This window comes from Protopterus annectens, chromosome 2.part0 (genome assembly GCF_019279795.1).
Source record: "Protopterus annectens isolate FY-2018-M chromosome 2.part0, PAN1.0, whole genome shotgun sequence".
In the NCBI taxonomy this organism is placed as follows: Eukaryota; Metazoa; Chordata; order Ceratodontiformes; family Protopteridae; genus Protopterus; species Protopterus annectens.
Window position 1 is genome coordinate 1,242,753,492 of NC_056728.1, and position 20,461 is coordinate 1,242,773,952.

The 20,461-nt window shown below is 42.2% G+C and overlaps 1 protein-coding gene across 4 annotated transcripts in view; it reads right to left on the reverse strand.

The window, feature by feature from the left end:
• TEC (tec protein tyrosine kinase) overlaps positions 1-20,461 on the reverse strand; it is a 1,312,802-nt gene that overhangs the window by 406,896 nt on the left and 885,445 nt on the right. The gene's annotated exons all lie outside the window — the stretch shown is intronic.

Sequence of the window (20,461 nt, forward strand, 5' to 3'; positions counted from 1 at the left end):
TCCTCCCTGCAGTCAAGTGAGTTTTAAAGACATGCAGGTAGGTAGGGGTGTGTGTGTGTGTGTGTGTGTGTGTGTGTGTGTGTGTGTGTATGTGTGTGCCTTCTGTGAAGGCAACTGGACACCGTAAAAACACCACTGCCAATCAATCTTGGAGTAGTGATCCACAGTGGTGAACCTGAACAGGGAAAATCCGAAAGATATTGCTTTTATATATTTTTACATATATTTTTATATATTTTTACATATATTTTATATATGTTTTACATATACTTTAGAGGTTGAATGTTGTTTTGATTTGCTGTATTGACAATGAATTACTAAGATTGTATCTGTGACTTTAAATGGTCAAATGTTGTGTAATGAGATAATTACCTAATTGATTGGTAAGCAAGTATAAGCAGTTCAGTTGCTAGCAGTGTTTTTCAACTCTGATGAAGTCAATTATGAATTTTATAAGACAAAAGTGTAAGTTTAGTTCATTTTTTGCATTCAAATATTACAATTTTATTTTGTCCCAGTGGTCTGGATTTGTTTTATGACTCACTTTCAACCATCTCTGCTGTCAGAATTCCATGGAGTCTTTAATACAATAAGTAACAAAGTTACACTCGGAGAAGTAAACGCCACACACCAACTGAGAAATAATGTAAAATAGCAAAAATGTATAACTTCTTGGTGTGTGCGACCATGCATCAAACGAAAGTTCAAACGTAGCAACAGTTCTTCTTCAAATAAAAAAGATTTTAATATCATGCACTGGTAAGCGCTTTCACAATAGCTTCTTCAGACCAACAAGCACATTACTACAAACACTACTATAAATACTCAAACCAATTAAGACGTGGCTTAATTATTAACCCTTCATTACCATTAAGCATACTAAAATACATCAAAAACATTTCTTTTTTTAAAAAAATCATTCTTATGTACGCATGTTTAACTAACCACAATTAATAAAACAAATAAAAACATGTTTGAACTTTCTTTTGATGCATGGTCGCACACACCAAGAAGTTATACATTTTTGCTATTTTACATTATTTCTCAGTTGGTGTGTAGCGTTTACTTCTCCGAGTGTAACTTTGTTACTTATTATTTTACTGACTTTCTATACACTCGTGGGAGACATGGCAGATGGTATTAATACGTATACTAATGTGGAGTTGGATTATAGACCTCCGGAACCGGCGAAAAGAATTGAAGTAACCGCCGAGATACATGGACCAATCGGGTCCATGTTAAAAGAAAATCAACAAACAGGAGTAGAAGGAAGAGGCAAAGGCCCATTACAAATGTTTTTAGCGTGTATTCGTAACGAAGATAATCCGCTGTTTCTATATGAAGTTAATAATGAAGTTACAGTGGAAATGGATAATATAAATGATTTAGAAGAACTGTGTTTAGCCGTGGAACAGTTGGAGAGTGATTCCATGAAATTTAAATGGTTACAATTGCAACAACAACATTTTGAGGTATGCATTAACAGAAAAATAATACCTAGGGGTCTAAGGACTCTGAAAATGCCTACCTATGTGGATTTGTATCCGGAACTTCTAGCTAGCTGGCAACAAGTGAATATGGAGGTGAGCTTCAAATATATCAATTTACTCATTGACTTTTTTAAGCCAGAAGAAGAGAGACTTAGAAACTCTATTTTAAAACAACAAGAAGTTTTCTACAATCGATTCCCGAGTAGCATGGTGGATCGGGAGATTGATAGAGACACTAGAGATTTTAGAGAGGGCCATGTCTTCACTTGGCCCAGGACAAACAGAGGAATGGGACAAAATGATTATAACGTAAGGGCCAATGCTGACCATACACTAAATAACAAACAAACAAGTAGTATGAGTATGTTACAGTATGGCATTCAAGTTTGTGCTCGAGGAACAGATAATTTGGAGAACACTGTTCAGAATATTAGTAACACCAATAACAGACAAAGAGAAACTTCGTACAATGTGAATGTTCCAACAGATAAAGTGAATGGGAATGTCAATGTTTGTACGTTTGAACTTTCGTTTGATGCATGGTCACACACACCAAGAAGTTATACATTTTTGTTTAATACAATGGTTGACAAAGATGGTCCCATTACAAGTCACAAACTTAAAGAAAAAGCTTAGATACTGCAGATTAAGAGCATTGATACCAACAAACACTTCCTCAAGCATCTGCTAGTACTAAGTTCTTAATGGTACAGAATTTCAGAGTAACACCCTTTATAATAATAATCACATGAGATTGTACTGGGCTGTGTACAATTTCTGAAAATGAAGAGTGTACCTTATTGGATTTTCTTTGTTTGTTACACCACCATTCCACCACAACTACTTGGCATAACAAATTCAAAAAAGTATGGTCTAACTTTTTGTGGCCAGGGAGTCTCCAAAGGGTTCTTTGGACGTTATAGTTTGAGGAACACAGAAACAGTGGTTTAAAGGTCCTGCAGTAACAGCATTACATGGGTGCAGAATCTGGTCAGTCTCTGCACATAGTGTGGAAAACACATCGCATTCTAGAAATTTTTGTTTGCATCCCTATGGCTATCCATCTCAACCATTTTTACTGGATGGAGTCAATTTCCAATCTACAATTATTCAATCTATTAGGAATCTGTAATATTTATTAAGTCACTAGAGACATAACATTTCAAAGGTTGAAAAACCATGGTTCAGAATGCCTCTGTCTTACTGCTGTACCACTAAGATAAAATGGCTGAAATTTCAACATGAGCCATCAGACTTCTTTTTGTTAGATACACACTTTATAGAGTTCTGTTAGAGGAAACTCTTGTATATGCAAATAAATTTCTCCTTAACAGCATTCAGTATTGACATATTTATTTTGGAATGAGCTTTAACAGTATAAATTCCAGTTTAACATGGAAAAAAATCATAAACTTCTATAACAGATTACTGTTTCTCCTGTTTGCAGAGCTAAAAAATCTGCATTCAACATGGAATTCAAATCTGAATACCCATATTAACTTCAGGACATTCACAAAAATCTGGAGCAGCATTAACTGGGAATCATTTCATCAAGAATCAAAATCAGATGTCAAAATATTTACCACTAAGCTCTTCTGACACCAGAAAGCTTAGGCTCTACACCATCCTCTCTAACTAATAAGTAATTTGACACACAACTGAACACAAATGAATATGGAAATACGTTTAATGACATTGTCCCAAAATATGGAACCAGTGGGCTCAAACAAGAACCCCTTTAAAGCAAACAACGTGATGAGCTCTCATTCATCATCATTCTCTTTCGGCTTTTCCCGTTAGGGGTCGCCACAGCGGATCATCTCTTTCCATTTCTTCCTATCCTCTCTCTCTGCTCTGTCACACCCAACGCGCATGCATCTCTCTCTCACCACGCCCATAAAACTTTATCCTTAGGCCTTCCCTCTTACCTCTTACCTGGCCATCCCATCCTTTTTTTTCCCAATATACCCATCCCCTCTCCCAACCTCAGCACAAAACCAAGCCAAATCTCTTCTTCTCTCTTTCTTTGTCTCTCCAAACTGAACATGATGAGACCCTCTATCACCGATTCCTCTACCCTCCTCCCCATCCTAGTCACTAAGCCGATTAACTAACATCTTTTCTGCCACATCTGCCTCCTTTGTCCTCTCTTTTGTCTCAATGCCACTCCTCACAACATATAACATATATAATGGTCTCTACACTCCTACAGACTTTCCTTCCTTCTCTTTCACTCTTCCGTCTGTCACAAATCACTCCTGACACTCACCTCCACCTCCCATTCCTTCCTTCCTTCTTCCTCTTCCACACCTCTCATCCTACATCACTACTTTCTGTCCCAATGATCCCAAAGTACTTACTGTTCCCCACCTCCATCAACTCTACCTCTGCATCCTCCCATTCCTCCTCCTCCCTCCACCTATATTCTGTTGTCTCTCCTGCTGACCCTCTCTCCTCTGCTCTCTAGCTCTCTACTCCATCTCTCTCTCATCTCTCCTCCTCCTACTGATTACTCTCTCTCACTACACAATGTCATCTCTCATCATCTCATCTGTCAACCTGTCACCACTGTCACACTACCCTCGTACATATCCTGTACCACTCTTACGCATCTCTCTGCACTCCCTTCTTCCTCATATACAATACCACAACTCTCTCTAGGCACCCTGTCATATGCTTTTCCAAGTCTACAAAGGCGCACAATGCAACTCTCTTCTTCTTCTCTGTATTTCTCCATCAACACTCTCAGAGCAAAATTGCATCTGTGCTAGTGCTCCTTTCCTGGCATGAAACTGCTGATCATCACACTCATCTCACCCCTTTTTTTACTTTCTTCCACTACTCTTTCCCATAACTTCAAGCTGTGACTAATCAGTTTATCCTCTGTCTGTTACTGCAGCTCTACACATCACCACTTATTCTTAAGATAGGGTACAAAAAAACTTTTTTTCCTCCTCCTCAGGCATCCTCTGACTTTCAAAAAAATTTAAACAAATCTAGTAGAAATTTCCTTACTTCCATCTCCTAACTCCATCCTTCCTTTTCCATGTCATCATCATCTGGGCCCTTTCATCATTTCCTTTCTTCATCCTCTTCATCCTTGCCCTTACTTCCTCCTTCCTCTTCCCTTCCTCACTATCCCCACTCACTCCAACTTCATCTCTCTCTCTCTCTCTCAATCTCATCTCAATCATCATCACTCTCCCATCAATCTCATTTCTCTTCTACTCCACTTTCTCTCCTTCCTTCTTATCCTTTTTATCCCCTTGCATGCTCTTCATCACTCTGTCTTTCTGTCCCTTTTGTCCCTCCTAATCGGTTCTCCCTCTTTTCTCCCCTCCTCTCGCCCAACTCTCCATATGCCCTTACCTTTTGCCCTTGCCACCTCTCTCTTTTCTTTCTCCATCTTCCTCTCTCATCTACTTCTTTCATCTTTTCCTCTTTGCTCTCTCTTTCTTTTCTCTCTCTTCACTTCTTCCTCTGCCACTTCCTCCTCTGTATCACCAGTCTCACTTCACCATCTTCCTTCCCTTCTCCCAGGTCTCTTTCCTCTCTAGAGCACACACCACTCAGCACCCTGCTGTAGTTCTGCAGCTATTGGTACACTCTGTTCTGCTCCACCACTGCCTCTGCTCCTCTCACCTCTTCCCTAAACTCCCTCCTCCCCTTCACTTTCACCCACTTCCCATTTACCCTTGGCACAGCTTTCACATTCCTCCTCCTCTTCTTGATCACCAACGTCATTCTACATACCACTAATCTATGCTGCTACACTCCACTCACCTACCTGCACCCACTTTTTCTCTCCCATCTTCCTTAAACTGGCCCTCTATACATAGTCATAATCAACCATCTTTATCACTCCCACTTCCACTCTTCACCCTATGCCTCACCCCACTTCTTAAAATTTTCACCACAGCCATGTCCATCCATTCTTCCAACAAAATCCACATCTGACTGACTTTCTGCATCTCTTGCTTAACACCATACCTACCCATCACTTCCTCATCCCCTCCATTCACTTCACCAACATGCCCATTAAAAGTCGCTCCAATCACTATCTCACTACCCTTGGGTACACTCACCACACTTCACTCTACTCACCTCCACTTTCTTCTCTTCTCTCCTCCATCTCACCCAGCATATGCACTAACAATAATCATCATTACACCATCACATTCAACCATCATCATCACACATAACCCACTCGATTCACAATTTCTCTTCCGTCTAAAAATGTCTTGCTCCTTTTCCCTTTCCTCCCATTTCTCCTGCCCCCCCTCTATCCACCTACCTCACATAAACAATTTGACAAACAACCTAATTCCCTTCCACCTTTTCCTTCTCTCCACACACACACATGCAACCTCTTGCACATCCATCATATCAGCTAGCTTCTTCCTATACCAGTCTCGCTACAGTCATACCCATACTACTCTTCCTACTACCTCTCCTGCCTACACTCCTTCTTCCTCCTATCTTCCTGCCTTCTTTGGGCTTTTTTCCGGCCTCTTCTTCTCCCCCAACAGTATTATAGCCCAATTTCCCCAGCACCCTGTTGGCTAACAGTACTGGTGGCGATTAGTTGAGCCCCATTGACCGTACCGTATGTAATTATTCCGGGCTCCGTAGTTTTCAGTAATTTTTTTTGTCGGATGCCTGCCCGATGATCCCCTTCCTCCCCTCCCTCCCCATTTTTCCGGCTTAGGCTGCCGGGCTGGGTTGATGAGCTCTCATTAGACTTTGAAATTTGAATTTCAGGAAATGTACTGATGTACTGGTAATAGATAACATTTTACATTTGTTCCATGTAGTGTCTTTATTACAAGAAGAATTATTCTATCTTACAGCTACCAGTGGTTGCCAGAAGCTTTTTTCTGTGCAGTTGTGTTCCTTTTAAGAATATAATTTGTATGAAATGATTTAATTACAATTTTTACCTGAATTTTGTTACTTGTCCTAATAATACTTTATTTTGATGCAATCAGGAGTACATGGGTTCAAATGTAAATTTTCCTTCTATCTTTTCTGTTTGCTGCTTTTTAATTTTTTTCAAATATACTCTTTTTATTTAGAAAATAAAATAAAGAGGGCCATAAGAAAATAATAATTAGGGAAGCAGAAATGGTATGTTTCATGACATGGGTTCCTATGATGTGATCGAAGATGCATTCTGTCGAATGCGTCTTGATCGAACGTAAAAGAACGAAAAGGCAAAATAGCGAAGCGGCTTTTAAGTGAATTCTTTCCCTGGGAAAGAATTTCATTATCCGCTTCCATTGCTATGCCGTTTTTGGCACTGTAGTGTGATCTTGGAGTTGGTATATTTAAGTAGGGGGGTGTGGGGGGTGAAGGCCCCTCACTTTATGTAATGTTTTAAAGTTTTTTTTTTTTTTTTTTTGGAACAGTGATATCGCCGTTCTGAGGTTTCGACATTGTAAGCTTTCACTTACATCGGGCCGATTAATCATCGTTCACTTTTTTAAGCATTTGATGTTGTAATATAGACCCCATGACATAGCTGACAGGCATCTAGCATGGAGAAGATCTGATGGGGTATGCTGGAACAATTGAGGTTCATACATTTTTTAACCTGCATATTCAACTATTACTACAAAGCATAATTAGTTTTAGACTGAAAATGGGGTAGAAAAAAGCAGCTACAAAAGGGTATCATTTAGTAAGGATATAACTAAAAAAGAGGGAAGAGGCAGTGAGAGAAAAAGTACAGTTTTGTACCTACCATAAATGTAGATGTTCAAAGATCCACATTGCTGCAGTCCTTACATATGGGTAGTCCGCTGTCCTCGGTCGGCCCGAATACCAAAGTATTAGGCTGACGTCGGTCAAGGCGCCTAAAACTGACATCAGGACGTCAGGGTACAAAAGCGCATGACCGACGTCATTTCCTCAGTCTTTTCTTGCCCCAGATGTCAGAAGGCCCTAAAAAGAAAGGCCAAAGCCAAAAAACAGCAAAGAACAACCAACCACCCCTGCAGTAACCATATTTACAATATTTACAACCCAAACCACACAACCACCTCTAACTACAGAGGGGAAGGAGGGAGGGTAAATTGGACTGCAGCAATGTGGATCTTCGAACATCTACATTTATGGTAGGTACAAAACTGTACTATGTTCTTCATCTCACATTGCTGCAGTCCTTACATATGGGTAGAATCCCAAAGCAGAGGTAAGGGAGGATGGCAAAACTATAAAGCATTAGGAGCTGCCAAAATGCCCTGTAAAATTGCAGTGGCAAAACCAGCCCTAGATTTAGAGTAAAGTGGAAGGTGGTAATGCTTAGTGAAAGTATGCACTGAACTCCAAGTAGCTGCCTCCAAAATATCTTTAGTAGCCACCCCCCTTAAAAAAGCTGTAGAAGTGGCAGTAGCCCTAGTGGAATGAGGCCTAATCCCTGCTGGAATCTCCTTACCATGATGGGAATAACAGAAAGCAATACAAAAACCAATCCACTTAGAAATAGTTTGTTTTGAAACAGGTTGCCCTGAGAGCCCAAAGCAAATGAAACAAACAACTGCTGAGACTGCCTGAACCCTTTAGTTCTGCTCAAATAACACCGCAACTGCCTGTGTATATCCAAAGTGTGCAAAATCTTCTCCCCTTTATTTTGGGGGTTTGCATAAAAAGTAGGCAAATGAATAGTTTGGTTTAAAGCCACACTAGAAACCACTTTAGGCATAAAGGAAGGGTTAGTACGCAAAGACACCCTATCCTTGTGGAAAATTAAGAAAGGCTCAACCGCCATAAGGGCCTGTAATTCAGAAACCCTTCTCGCAGAGGTAATGGCCAACAAAAAAGCAGTCTTCCATGATAAATATTTCAACTCGGCAGTAGCTGCAGGCTCAAAAGGTTGTAGAGTGAGTTTCTCCAACACAAAATTGAGATCCCAAGCAGGAGTAGGCGCTCTACGTGGGGGTCTTATATTCTTTGCCCCTCTAAGGAATTGCTTAAACAAAGGATGAGAAAATAATGGTGGGTCACAGTCATAGTGAACAGAAATTGCTGCAGCATGAACCTTTATAGAGGAGGAGGACAAACCTTTGTCCAATAACTCAGTAAGGTATTGAAGAGCAACACTTAAATTAGGTTTAGAAACATCAAAGTCCTTTGCTGTACTCCAAATTAAAAATCTCCTCCATTTATCTGCATAAACTTTCCTTGTACTAGGCCTTCTGGCCTCCAAAATAACATTCAAAACTTGTTGTGGAAGCTGAGACCCTCCCGGGTTTAAAACAGAATATGCCAGGCTGTTAGATGTAGAGAGTGAAGTTTGACATTGAGTAAATGACTGTTCTCCTGAGACAGCAGGTGTGGAATCGAAGGCAAAGGCCATGGAGGCTCCCGTACCAGACTTCTCAGTAATGGGTACCAGTGCTGTCGAGGCCAATCCGGAGCTATTAAAATCATAGTTGGCTTGTCCTGTCTGACCTTCAGGAGTACCTTTGGGAGGAGAGGCAGTGGTGGAAAGGCATACACGTGAAGATTGCTCCAACTGAATGAGAGAGCATCCATTTTCCAAGCTGTGGGATGAAACCTTTTTGTGCAAAACTTTGGCAACTGGTAATTCAGTGGAGAAGCGAACAGATCTATGTCTGGAGTTCCCCATAACACTGTCAATTTTTGAAATACATGAGGATCCAATTTCCACTCGTGGGGATCCATAATTTGTCTGCTCAACACATCTGCTAAGGAGTTCTGTGCTCCTGGCAGAAACCTTGCCTGAAGATTTAGCTGTAAACTGAGAGCAGTCTCCCACAAAATCATTGCTTGTCTGCATAGAGGGTATGAATGTGTCCCCTTGCTTGTTGATGTACCACATGACAGTTGTGTTGTCTGTTTGAATCAACACCTGCCCTGGAAGAAGTAAATCCTTGAAAGCTATCAATGCAAATTGGACTGCTAACATCTCCTTCAAGTTGATATGTAAATGTTGAAGTCTGGCAGGCCACGTGTCTTGTACCCATTTTCCATTTAGATGAGCTCCCCAAGCTTTGTCTGAGGCATCTGTCGTTAGAATCTGACTCGCCTCTGGTCGGGTCACAGAGAGTCCCTTGTTTAGGTGACATTCCTGAGCCCACCACAAAAATTCCTTTTGAATGCAAGGTATTATCTGAATGACAGTGTCCATATCTTGGCAGTGTTGCATCCATACATTTTTGAGATACCATTGTAGCTTCCTCATATGCAGTTTGGCATTGGGAAGTACCAGAATACAAGATGCCATGAACCCCAAGGCTTGAAGGACTGTCCTTGCAGTCAGCCTGGACTGACGAGACAATTGATGGAAATAAAGAGAAAGATTCTTTTGTTTGTCCGGGGTCAAAAAGGCCATCTGGGATGCTGTATTCAGTCTCACACCCAGAAAGCACATGTCCTGAGAGGGTACTAGACTGGACTTTATTTCGTTCACAGAATACCCTAGGCATCTTAACACTGCCATCACATACTGTAAATGATGAAGAAGTTCGTCCTTTCCTTGAGCCAGAATCAGGCAATCATCCAAATAAGGATAGATTTGTATTCCTCTTAGCCTGAAGAAAGCTACTACTGGAGCCAGAACCTTCGTGAACACTCTGGGCGCAGTAGATAAGCCAAAGGGCAATGCAGAGAACTGATAATGAAAAGTCCCAGCCCGAAAACGCAGATACTTCCTGCAACTGGGCCTGATAGGAACATGAAGGTAAGCCTCCTTGAGATCCAGAGTCACCATCCAGTGATCTTTGCCCAGCAGAGGTAAAAGCTGTTGTAACGTCAACATTTTGAACTTGGGAATGTCCAAATATGTGTTGAGGATAGATAAATCCAAAATTGGTCTCCACGTGTTCCCTTTCTTTGGTACTAGAAACAGGCGAGAATAAAATCCTAGGCCCACTTCTGGCAGAGGGACCGGTTGTATAGCTCCTATTTGAAGTAGTAGAGAAATCTGATTGTGAGCCTCTAGTCTTTGCTGAGGAGGAACGTCTGGCATGCCTTTGAAGGGGGGCAAGGTATGGAAATAAAACTTGTAACCTTGGTGTATGATATCCAATACCCATTTGTCCTGGGTAATTAAAATCCAATTTTCTTTGAAGAGTGCCAACCGTCCTCCCAAAGGTGCTGCCAGGCAAGAAGGATCTGGCAGCTGAAAAAGTAGGTCATTGGGCCTGCTTACGAAAGGACTGGCCCCTGCCCTCACTCGAAGATTGTGCAAGTGAACTCCATGTTCTAGGTCTGAAGGAACTCAGAGCTCTGCCCCTACCACGTCTAGATCTACCCCTAGACTGAGAATCAGAAGAAGGATACGTCCATCCCTTAGCAGGCCAATTTCTACTAAATTTTGGAGGCTGAACTTGCAAAAAATCTTTAACAGTCTGCATAGACTTAGCCTTGTCTTCCATTTTCTTCAAGACTGACTCCACAGGTGGGCCAAACAACACTTCAGACTGCAAAGGAGCATCCAAAATCCTTGTCTTAACATGGTCAGATAAATTCTGATCCTTAAGCCAGGCGTGCCTGCGAAGAACTGAACCAGTGGCAGCCACCCTAGAAGAGGCCTGCAAAGCATCAAAACCACACTGTAAAGAATGCTTACCCACCTGTTCAGAAACATGCACCAAATCTTGTAATTCTTTACATTTAATGCCTTCTGCCAGAGCATCCACCTTAGATTTCAATTGTGAAAGAAGAAAATTTTGATATTTCAACATATGAAACTGGCAATTCAAAGCCCTCATTGCTAAGGTAGAAGATGTATAGACCTTCTTTCCCCATCTATCCAAAGCTCTGGCTTCTTTATCTAGAGGAACCGGATTCTTTACAACAGAGGCCTTGACACCCTTAGGTCCCTGACTAATAGTTTCTGGGTCCGCCCTAGGACTCTTATAGAGATATTTATGAGCCTCAGGCACCCTGTAATACCTATCCGGTTTAACAGGCGCAGGAGGCAGAGAATCAGGATTAAGTGAAGCCTCTGAAAATACATCTTGCACCACATCCAAAACAGGAGGTATAGCTAAGGGCCTATGTTGAGGTAAAAACAAAAATTCCCTAAGCCTTTTCCGTGAATCAGAGAAGTCCTGACCTTCCCACTTAAAATGTTCCCTCATAGAATGCAGTGTCTCTGAAAAAGAAAAAAATCCTCTGGAGGAGAAGCAGAAGGAGTGGAATCCTCTGCATCAGAATCAGAATAAGGAGTGTACTCCTGCAAGTCTTCAGCCGAAGACTCTGAAACATCCGAAGCCTGTTCAAAACTTTCCAACTCTGGCTCCACCCTAGGCCTCTTATCAGGAGGGGGCAAAGAACCTCTAATCAGAGTAATCAAATCTTCTGCCATTTTGAGCATGTGCTTCTTAGGCACAGACCCTGCAGAAGTAGGACTGACACCAACAGAAGCTAAACCTGGCCTGCCTCTGGAAGAAGCCTTGAAAACAGAAGGAGAGGGCCTAACCACCCTGGGAAGGGAGGGGAGTACAGAAACCTGAGAAGCCCCTTCAGCCTGACCTGCCTCTTGAGAGACCACATCCTGCAAAACCAAAGTCTCCCCCTGAGACTCCAGAGAAGCCTCCACCGGAACCACCGGTTCCACTGAAGCCTCTAAAGAACCGGCGTCCGGAACGGACGACTCATCTTGCCTGGGTTTAACCGCTTTGTCTTTGCGCTTCTTCGTGGAAGCGGGCGTCGGAGTATCCGACGGCATATTATAATTGCACCGCTTACCGAAGACCAGCCTAGCGCAATCTAACCTTCGCTTAATAGTGCGTTTATTAAACCTAGCACAAAAGCGACACCCGACTACGTCGTGCTCAGGCCCCAAACAAGGAATGCACAAAGAATGATAATCCCTATGCGGTATCTGTTTCCCACAAGAAATACAATTATTCACTTTTTCTGACATCCGGTAATACACTGAGGCAAGAAAAAAACAAAATATTCCCCAACGGGGTACTTAGCCAACTTGGATTTGGTCTGAAACTCCGAACTCGAAAAATTTCAGAACGCCGAACGGCACTTGCAACGCTGCTTCTGCATCGGACCATGCGGCAAAAAAGACTGAGGAAATGACGTCGGTCATGCGCTTTTGTACCCTGACGTCCTGATGTCAGTTTTAGGCGCCTTGACCGACGTCAGCCTAATACTTTGGTATTCGGGCCGACCGAGGACAGCGGACTACCCATATGTAAGGACTGCAGCAATGTGAGATGAAGAACATCTGCAGGAACACTTACAAAAGGGGTGGTGAAGTTTCAACTGGGAAGAAAAAAGAATGATTCTCAGCAAAAAAGATATAACAGGCTACAGTTCCTTTAAAATCTGTAATGCATCCCAGTGAACAAGTGGGCAAAAACTATTTAGGGGTACTGGGAGGTGCAACCCTCTCCTAGACTCAAGAAGATATGTGACAACCTTAAAAACACCTGCTCAGTTAAGCAGGATGGATGAATGTCCATTTATAGTAGATACAGAAGTATACGGTCCTGAGGTTAAACTAAGACACTCAGCCTATGCTCCCATGGAGGTGCTTGATGCCTACTATGTTTGGATAAGTTGGAATGATGACAGGAGCAACTAATACACACTGGAGAGGGCTTCTTCAGCCTCATGTGGTAATAGTTAAACTGGAAGGGAAAGCTGAATTATTAAGCCAGGGTAGCTCAGTTACCCTTTTAAGTGCTCCTTCTGAACTCACATGGAAATGGTTAAAACTGCAATGATAAAACTGATGAATTTGTTGAGACAGCCACCCATACTATAGGATGTAAGAGCACGAGTTGCACTGGATGAGAAATGCCCATCCAAGAAGAGTCATAGAGTCAGCTGGGGAGCCATTTATACTTCCCAGGGTGGGGGGGGGGGGGGGGCGGTACTATGCCAACATCACTATAAACCTAAGGAACTGTTATGCTTCACAAAATGGAAGAATAACCTGAGTTATATGTGAAACTTTAATACTTATTAATGAATAGATCAATGACGTAAATGTTACATGTATGATGGAATAAAGAATGTGTACTGATTTGTAAGTCACTAAACCTAGCAATAAAATCTCTGGTTGAACTCAGGTTGGATAGCCTGGGACAAATTTAGGACTGTATTGGGAGTCTGTTTCCTTAATCTGCTTGTTTTTCATAATTTCCTAGAACACTATGGTCATCCTACCATCATATCTAAAATCTACTGTAGGGTTAAAATCTGACAACAATTTGGCCAGCTCTTGTTAGAATAAACCAACCATTGGCAAATATACATGGAATTTGTGACAAATTAGAGTAAGAGAATTATCTGTATATATATTTAAAAAAAGAAACCCAATCATAGGTAAAACAGTGGATACTTGATTTACTTATATTGTGCTATCAGTGTACATGCGTGTACATGTGTGTGTGTTTTAACACCTGTTCTGATATGTTCCTATAACTTCAGTCTTCTCTTTGCAGCACTGATCTTCTGAATACCTTGTTAACTAGATAATGTGTAGTTCATAAGTTTAAAAAAATTGTTATCGGCAAGATGTCGGTTTCAGAAGTAAACCCGGTCCAGCATTTTGGTATATAGTTTTATGGCAACATTTTCAGAAAATGAGCAATTTCATATTTTTCGTAATCTATCACAGGAATAAACTGTCACATTTCATTTTTGTGTAACCTACCATGTGAATAAACTGTTATAGCCCTGAAAAGCATGACACAGAGGTCATGTATTAGTCAATATTTGTCTGCGGTGTAATCAGCTTTCAGCAGATACCTTACAATGCTATTTAAAGACATTGGTCTCTTGGTATGTATGTATGTATGTATATATATATATATATATAGAGAGAGAGAGAGAGAGAGAGAGAGAGTATACCAAACTACCTAAAGGATATTTACAGATCAATTGTTATAAATTCAGCTTTGTTCATGCAGAATACTGCAGGCTGCTGTACTGTCATTGTTTCTCCCACATTTTGTTTACCGGTCTGACATGTAATAGACTCACTATAAGAGTTATGACCAAAAATATAAGATGTAATACTTCACAAAAATTTGCTTACACAGCATTTCAGTTAATTAGCGTCATTCAGCTATTTTAATTAAGGGCTGTTTATCCACTTGTACTACATGAGGTACTGTTTCTAAATAATACTGCAAGGTATCAACAGAGTTATTCAGTTTTAAACCCAGTCTTACCACATCAAAGAAAATAGTCCAAGTAGGCAGTCCCTCAGTGATAAAATATTACATCATAAAAACACCACTACTTTCAAGATCCTCTTTTGCATGGACTACATTTTCACATGTTCTATAGATCTTCAGGAATCCTACAATCATCAACAAGCAAAAATTTGTTACCAATAGGTTTGCTGCTTCATTTATTCATAGATAGCAGATGTGAAGAGGAAATAAAGGCACCAGTCTAAGAGATAAAGAACAAATGTTTACTGGTGACAACTCAAGCTGCGAACAAGAATCCAGAGAAAAAAGAAGTTATGACTTACCATAATGTTCCATCTGTGTTATCAATCTTCACTAATCCTTAACTGTGGGCTCTGTTCCGAGCCTCGGAACTGACTTGGCTGTTATTCCAGCTCACACCTTTCAAACTCTCAAGTTAAGTTCTACCCACAATGCTCCTCACCAAATTACCTCAGATCGAGTTTGCAAACTATAGTGACTGACAAGAGATAATAGATAAGAGACCATATCTGTGTCCCTATTATGAAGCCAGTCTTTGGGAATATTTGATCCACCAAGAGTTCTAAAGGCAGGGGGAAGTAGGGATAGAATGTCAAGGATTAGTGAAGATCGACAACACAGATGGAATGTTATGGCAAGACATAACTTCTTTATCTGATGACATCAATCTTCACATAATCCTTGACTGTGGGACAGAGTCCCTAGCTACCTGAATTTTGGGAGGTCTCATGGAAGAATATTCCTGAGCACCATCAAGCCAAATGATGCACATGCCCTAGAGACCTGGTACAGTTTGTAATGAGTAATAAAGGTATGAGGAGATGCCCATGTTGCTGCTGCACAAATATCATCTAAAGAAGCTCTGGCATGAAAAACTGCAGATGCTGCTATAGCTCTTGTTGAATGTGCCTTTGCAGGTCCTGGTGGGTGGAGTCCTTTTCTGTTTAAACAAATATGATACAGTCCTTAAGCCATTCCACCAGAGTAACTTTAGATACTGGACTGCCTAAAGATACTGAAGAAAAGGCAATAAATAATTGGTCGGATTTTCTAATATCCTTTGTTCTGTGAAGGTAGAAATGTAATTGTCTGTGCACATCTAGTAAGTGTAGACAGCATTCTCCTTTACTGGAAGAATTGGGGTAAAAAAGACTGGGAAATGTAAAGGCTGGTTGATGTCTGACTTGGAAACGAACTTTGGTAAAAATTGAGGATTTGTCCTGAGGGAGACCCTGTCTTTATGAAATATCAAATAGGTGGTTTGGTTGGACAAGGCTTGTATTTCTAATATTCTCCTGGTAGAAGTGATAGCCATTAAAAATAAGGTTTTCTAGGACAAGAATTTTAAGTCACAAGTTGCTGATGGTTTGAAAGGGGCAGAAGTGAGCGACTGCAGTACCAAATTTAAATCTCATGGGGAAAACGGTTCTTTATATGGAGGTCTGAGTATTAAGGTTCCTTTCAAAAAGTCTTTACAGAGTTTATGTGACATAAGTAATTAACCATTGAATCCAGTATTAGAAATCGCAGCCAGATGTACTCAAACTGTAGAAGCTGATATGCCATACTCATACAGTCTGGCTAAGAAGTCTAAAACTTCATCAACAGGTGCTGAATATGGGTCAATATTACAGTCTAGCTACCACTTAGAAAACTTTAGCCATGTGTTATGGTACAATTTTCTAGATGAAGGTTTGTGGTGGGCTAGAATAATGAGATGGACCGGGAAGGTGAAGGAGGGATGCCAGGCAGCCATTGGAACTGAAGAAACCATGCAGTGAGCTTGACATGTTGTAGATTCAGATTAACCAGCCCCCCTGGGTGGGACAATAGGTCTGGAGCTATCCAGGGTTTCGGCAGCAAATGAGGCCATAGGAAGGGAAACCAGACCCAATGCCAGAATGGGGCAATGAGAATTATTCTGGGTTTTGACCTGCTGGCTTTCTTTAGAAATTGACATATCAATGGAATTGGTGGAAAGGCATACAATAAACCCAGGGGCCGATCATAAAGGAGAGCGTCTCTAGGTGACTCCCAGGAGGGGGGAGTTTAGGGCAAAATAACTGCTGCACTTGTTGTTCAGAGGGAATGTGAAGAGGTCGCAGCAAGGTTGGCCCCAGTGATGGAATATCTTGTCCGTCACCACTGGACTGAGAGACCACTCGTGAGGCATGAGGATGGTTCTGCTCAGTTTGTCTGCAATAACGTTGGAGCTTCCCAGTATGTGCATTGCTGTTAGAAAGCAGTCAAAGGAAATCACCCATTGCCAAACTCTGAGTGCTTCTCAGCAAAAAAGGTAGGACCTGGTTCCCCCCCTTGTTTGTTGATGTACCAGACTACTGACTTACTGCCTGTTTGTACTGCAATCGTTCCCAAGGGGAGGGTGTCTTGAAATGCCTGCAACGCTAGGAGCACCACCCTATCTCTAGGAAATTTATACGCAAGCCTCGAGTTGGGACAAAGTGCCTTGGACCGTCTTTCCCAGATAATGCCCCTCCGCCCTATCTGGGACATGTCCCTGGTCACTACAGCTTGGGATTGAGGAGGGACAAATGGACAGCACGATAATATCTCATTGGAGTGAAGCCACCAACTTAGGTCTTCCTTGCAACGATTGGTGATCAAAATCAGATGGGACATTGGTTGATTCAATAAGGACCACTAGGAGGCCAGAAGCCACTGAAGAATTTGCATGGGATATCTGGCTAAGGGAACTAGAGTGATAGAGGCTGCCATTGACTCTAGAGCCTGTAGAATGAGTCTTGCTGCCACTTTCTTGCTTTGAATGATTTGACTCACTTGTGATCTAATGCCTTTCTAGGGGAAGTGACGTAAAGCCGGTGACAGGGTCAAGCATAGCTCCAATGAATTCCAGGTGTTGTGATGGCTCTAGATGGGATTTTGTGTAGTTTATAGTGATTCCTAAGCTGGAGCAAAAGAGAAGAGTGTAATCTCATGCCTTTAAGAGTTGACACCTGGTAGGCTTGGTAAGGAGCGAGTCATCTAGATATGGAAACACTCAGAATCCTAGCAGACTGAGATGGGCTGCTATCACTGCCATGCATTTGGTAAGCACCCTGGGTGCTGTGGTGAGACCCAAGGGTAGTGCTCTGAACTGATAGTGACTGGCTCCCAGCCAGAAGCACAATAGTCTCCTGGCCTGCTTGCCCATTTTTATGTGGTAATACACATCCTAAAGATCTACTGAGCACATCAAATTGCCTTTTTTCAAAAACAGAAGAACAGACTGAACCCGAGACCATCCGGAATTTGGTTTGTTGAACTGATTCATTCAAATGTCTGAGATCCAGAATTGGTCTCCATTCCTCTGTTTTCTTTGGCACTAAAAAAAATCGTGAGTAAACTCTGGATCCTTTCTGGTCTGGTGGGACTGCCTGGATGACTATTTTGTCGAGTAGTTTTTGAATTTCTAAGACTGCTGCCTCCCTGTGACTGGGTGCAATGTCTGGAAATCTTGGTCTTTTTGTTTCTTCTGAAAGGGGGATGTTGTAACCTCTGGTAATGATCCTCTGCTCCCATCTGTCCGTGGTTAATTCTAGCCAGGCAGATTGGTGCAGGGATAATTGTCCCCCGACTGCTTCCAGAGGAAGGCAATTGGACCTCCTCTAAGCACGACTGATAGGAGTTACCTGAGAAACAGTCTCTGGAACCCTGATTTTGTTGGTCATTTCTGCCTCCTGAATGGCATCTTCCATTGCTACCCCCCCCCCCTCTGCCTTGAGGGAAGTCATTGTCATGTGAGTCCAAGAAAAGTCCATGGGTCTTTTTAATCCATAGACTACCACTTCTCTGGTTCTTAGAATAAGGCCGCTGAGGAGTGGAAAAGCCTACACCCACAGCAGAAAGAGTCTTCCCATATTTCTCATATCTGACTAGAGTCTCTAACTTTGGGGCTAAACAGGGATGAACCGTCAAACAGAGAACTGAATAAAGAAGACTTAAATTGCTATGCAAACTTACATAAGTGCATCTAGGTGTGTCTCCTGATGGCTACGGATGAACCCACTGCTCTTATCATCCTTTTGGCAGCATGAGCAATGAGCCTCATGGATGAATTGGAAATTGATTCTAGCATGGTGAGCTGAGAAGCAACTTCGTCTCGAACTCCTTCAGCTACTGTTCCTGAAAGAGTATCTGAAAGCTCTTTAATCAGATCTCTTTGAAGCCTGGTAAAATGTGGCATATAGTTCAAGGACCTGAGAGTGAAGGTAGATGAAGCATATACACACTTCTCAAATCTATCCATCATCCTAGACTCTTTGTTAGGAGGATGGACAGTAGGACTTTCATCAGCAAGCTACTTTTTTGTGGCTGCTGCAACCACCATGGCGTCTACAGGAATACATCTGGCCCAATGTTGCTCATCTATAGCGGCAAAGATAATGCGATCAAGCTTCTTGGGGATCAGCTTGATAGTGTCAAGTATCTTCCAGGCCCACTGAGCAATCAACTTAATAAGATCGTTAGCGGGCGAAGAAATCCAACAGATAGATAACTGAGCACAAAAAGCCTCTAGGTATACTGATTCCTCTGAGGAAGGTTGAATGATAGTCCAGCCACCCCTCTGCTTAAGGATTTCAAGGATGTCCCCGAAGGAAACATTTTCAGGGGGTGACTTAAGGGAACCTTTCCTTCACTGAAATCAGTATCTTCTGTGAAGGGGAATCTAAGTGCTTCGTCTTTCACTTTTTCTTTGAAGCTACCTCTTTGGCGGGGTGCTCTGAAGAGGTTTCCAAAGATTACATAACCTGAGAGGTTTGGTCATGAGACTTTTGTGCCCTCTGTCCCAGGGTAGAGACTGGAGGAAGCTGCAGTTGAGGGAAAAGATATGATGTTTGGCCAGACAGGGAAGGCATAGACTGTTTGCCCACAATGGACAAGGCCAACTGCATAGCTTGGAAAACAGGTCCGCCCATAGAGGGATGGGAGCCCAGAAGTGAAATAGATTCCTTTGGAACCATGGTCTAACCCTGCACTTAAGAGGCCACCCCCGACATAGGAGCCAGGGCTGAGCTTATATATGCTGATGCACCAAGGGGCATGGAAGGCTCCGAAAGAATTGAAGTCGAACCCTGTCCCCCGGAATCAACAACAAATCCCTGACTCCAGGAGGCCTCCAGTTCCAAGGAACTAGCAGAACACAGGGTAACTAATGGTGTCTGAGAATGAGCTCTGGTGGGCACCAAAACAGTAGAAGACAGAAAGGTCAGCAGCAGGGGTTCCGAAATCTCAGCTGGAGGCGAAGGAGGAAAATGGATGGGGGTAGAAGAAGGCAAGGTTCCAGAGCTAATAAGGCTAGGAACCATGGATGGAGGTAATCTCCTCACCATCAGGAGCTGGTCCACCAGTCTCATAATATCTGACTATGACAGACTCTTGATGGACTGAATAGAGGAGAAAGATGGGGACCTTGGTGGCCGTCTCTCCAAACAAGGACTGGGAGGACAGTCAGCAAATGGATCTCTGAAGGGAAAGTAGGTTGTATAAATTAAGACTATTACCTGAGGGTCCTTCAGTACCGAAAGATCTGCTGGTACCGAAGAAATAGTAGCCTGCACTGATGCTAGAACTGAAGAGGTTGGTGGCGACAGCAGTGAGGGATGAGAATCTTGGCCCACCGGTGTAGAGGAGGCTGTTGGCATTGTGCGAGACTTGGCCAATTTACAAAACAGTTCCAAGGGAGCTGTTGGAACCAAATGACTCTGCTTTGGGGAAGAGGATGACGAAGAGGAGGAACTGGCTTCTGTCTTTGGACCAGATATTGCGTCTATAAAT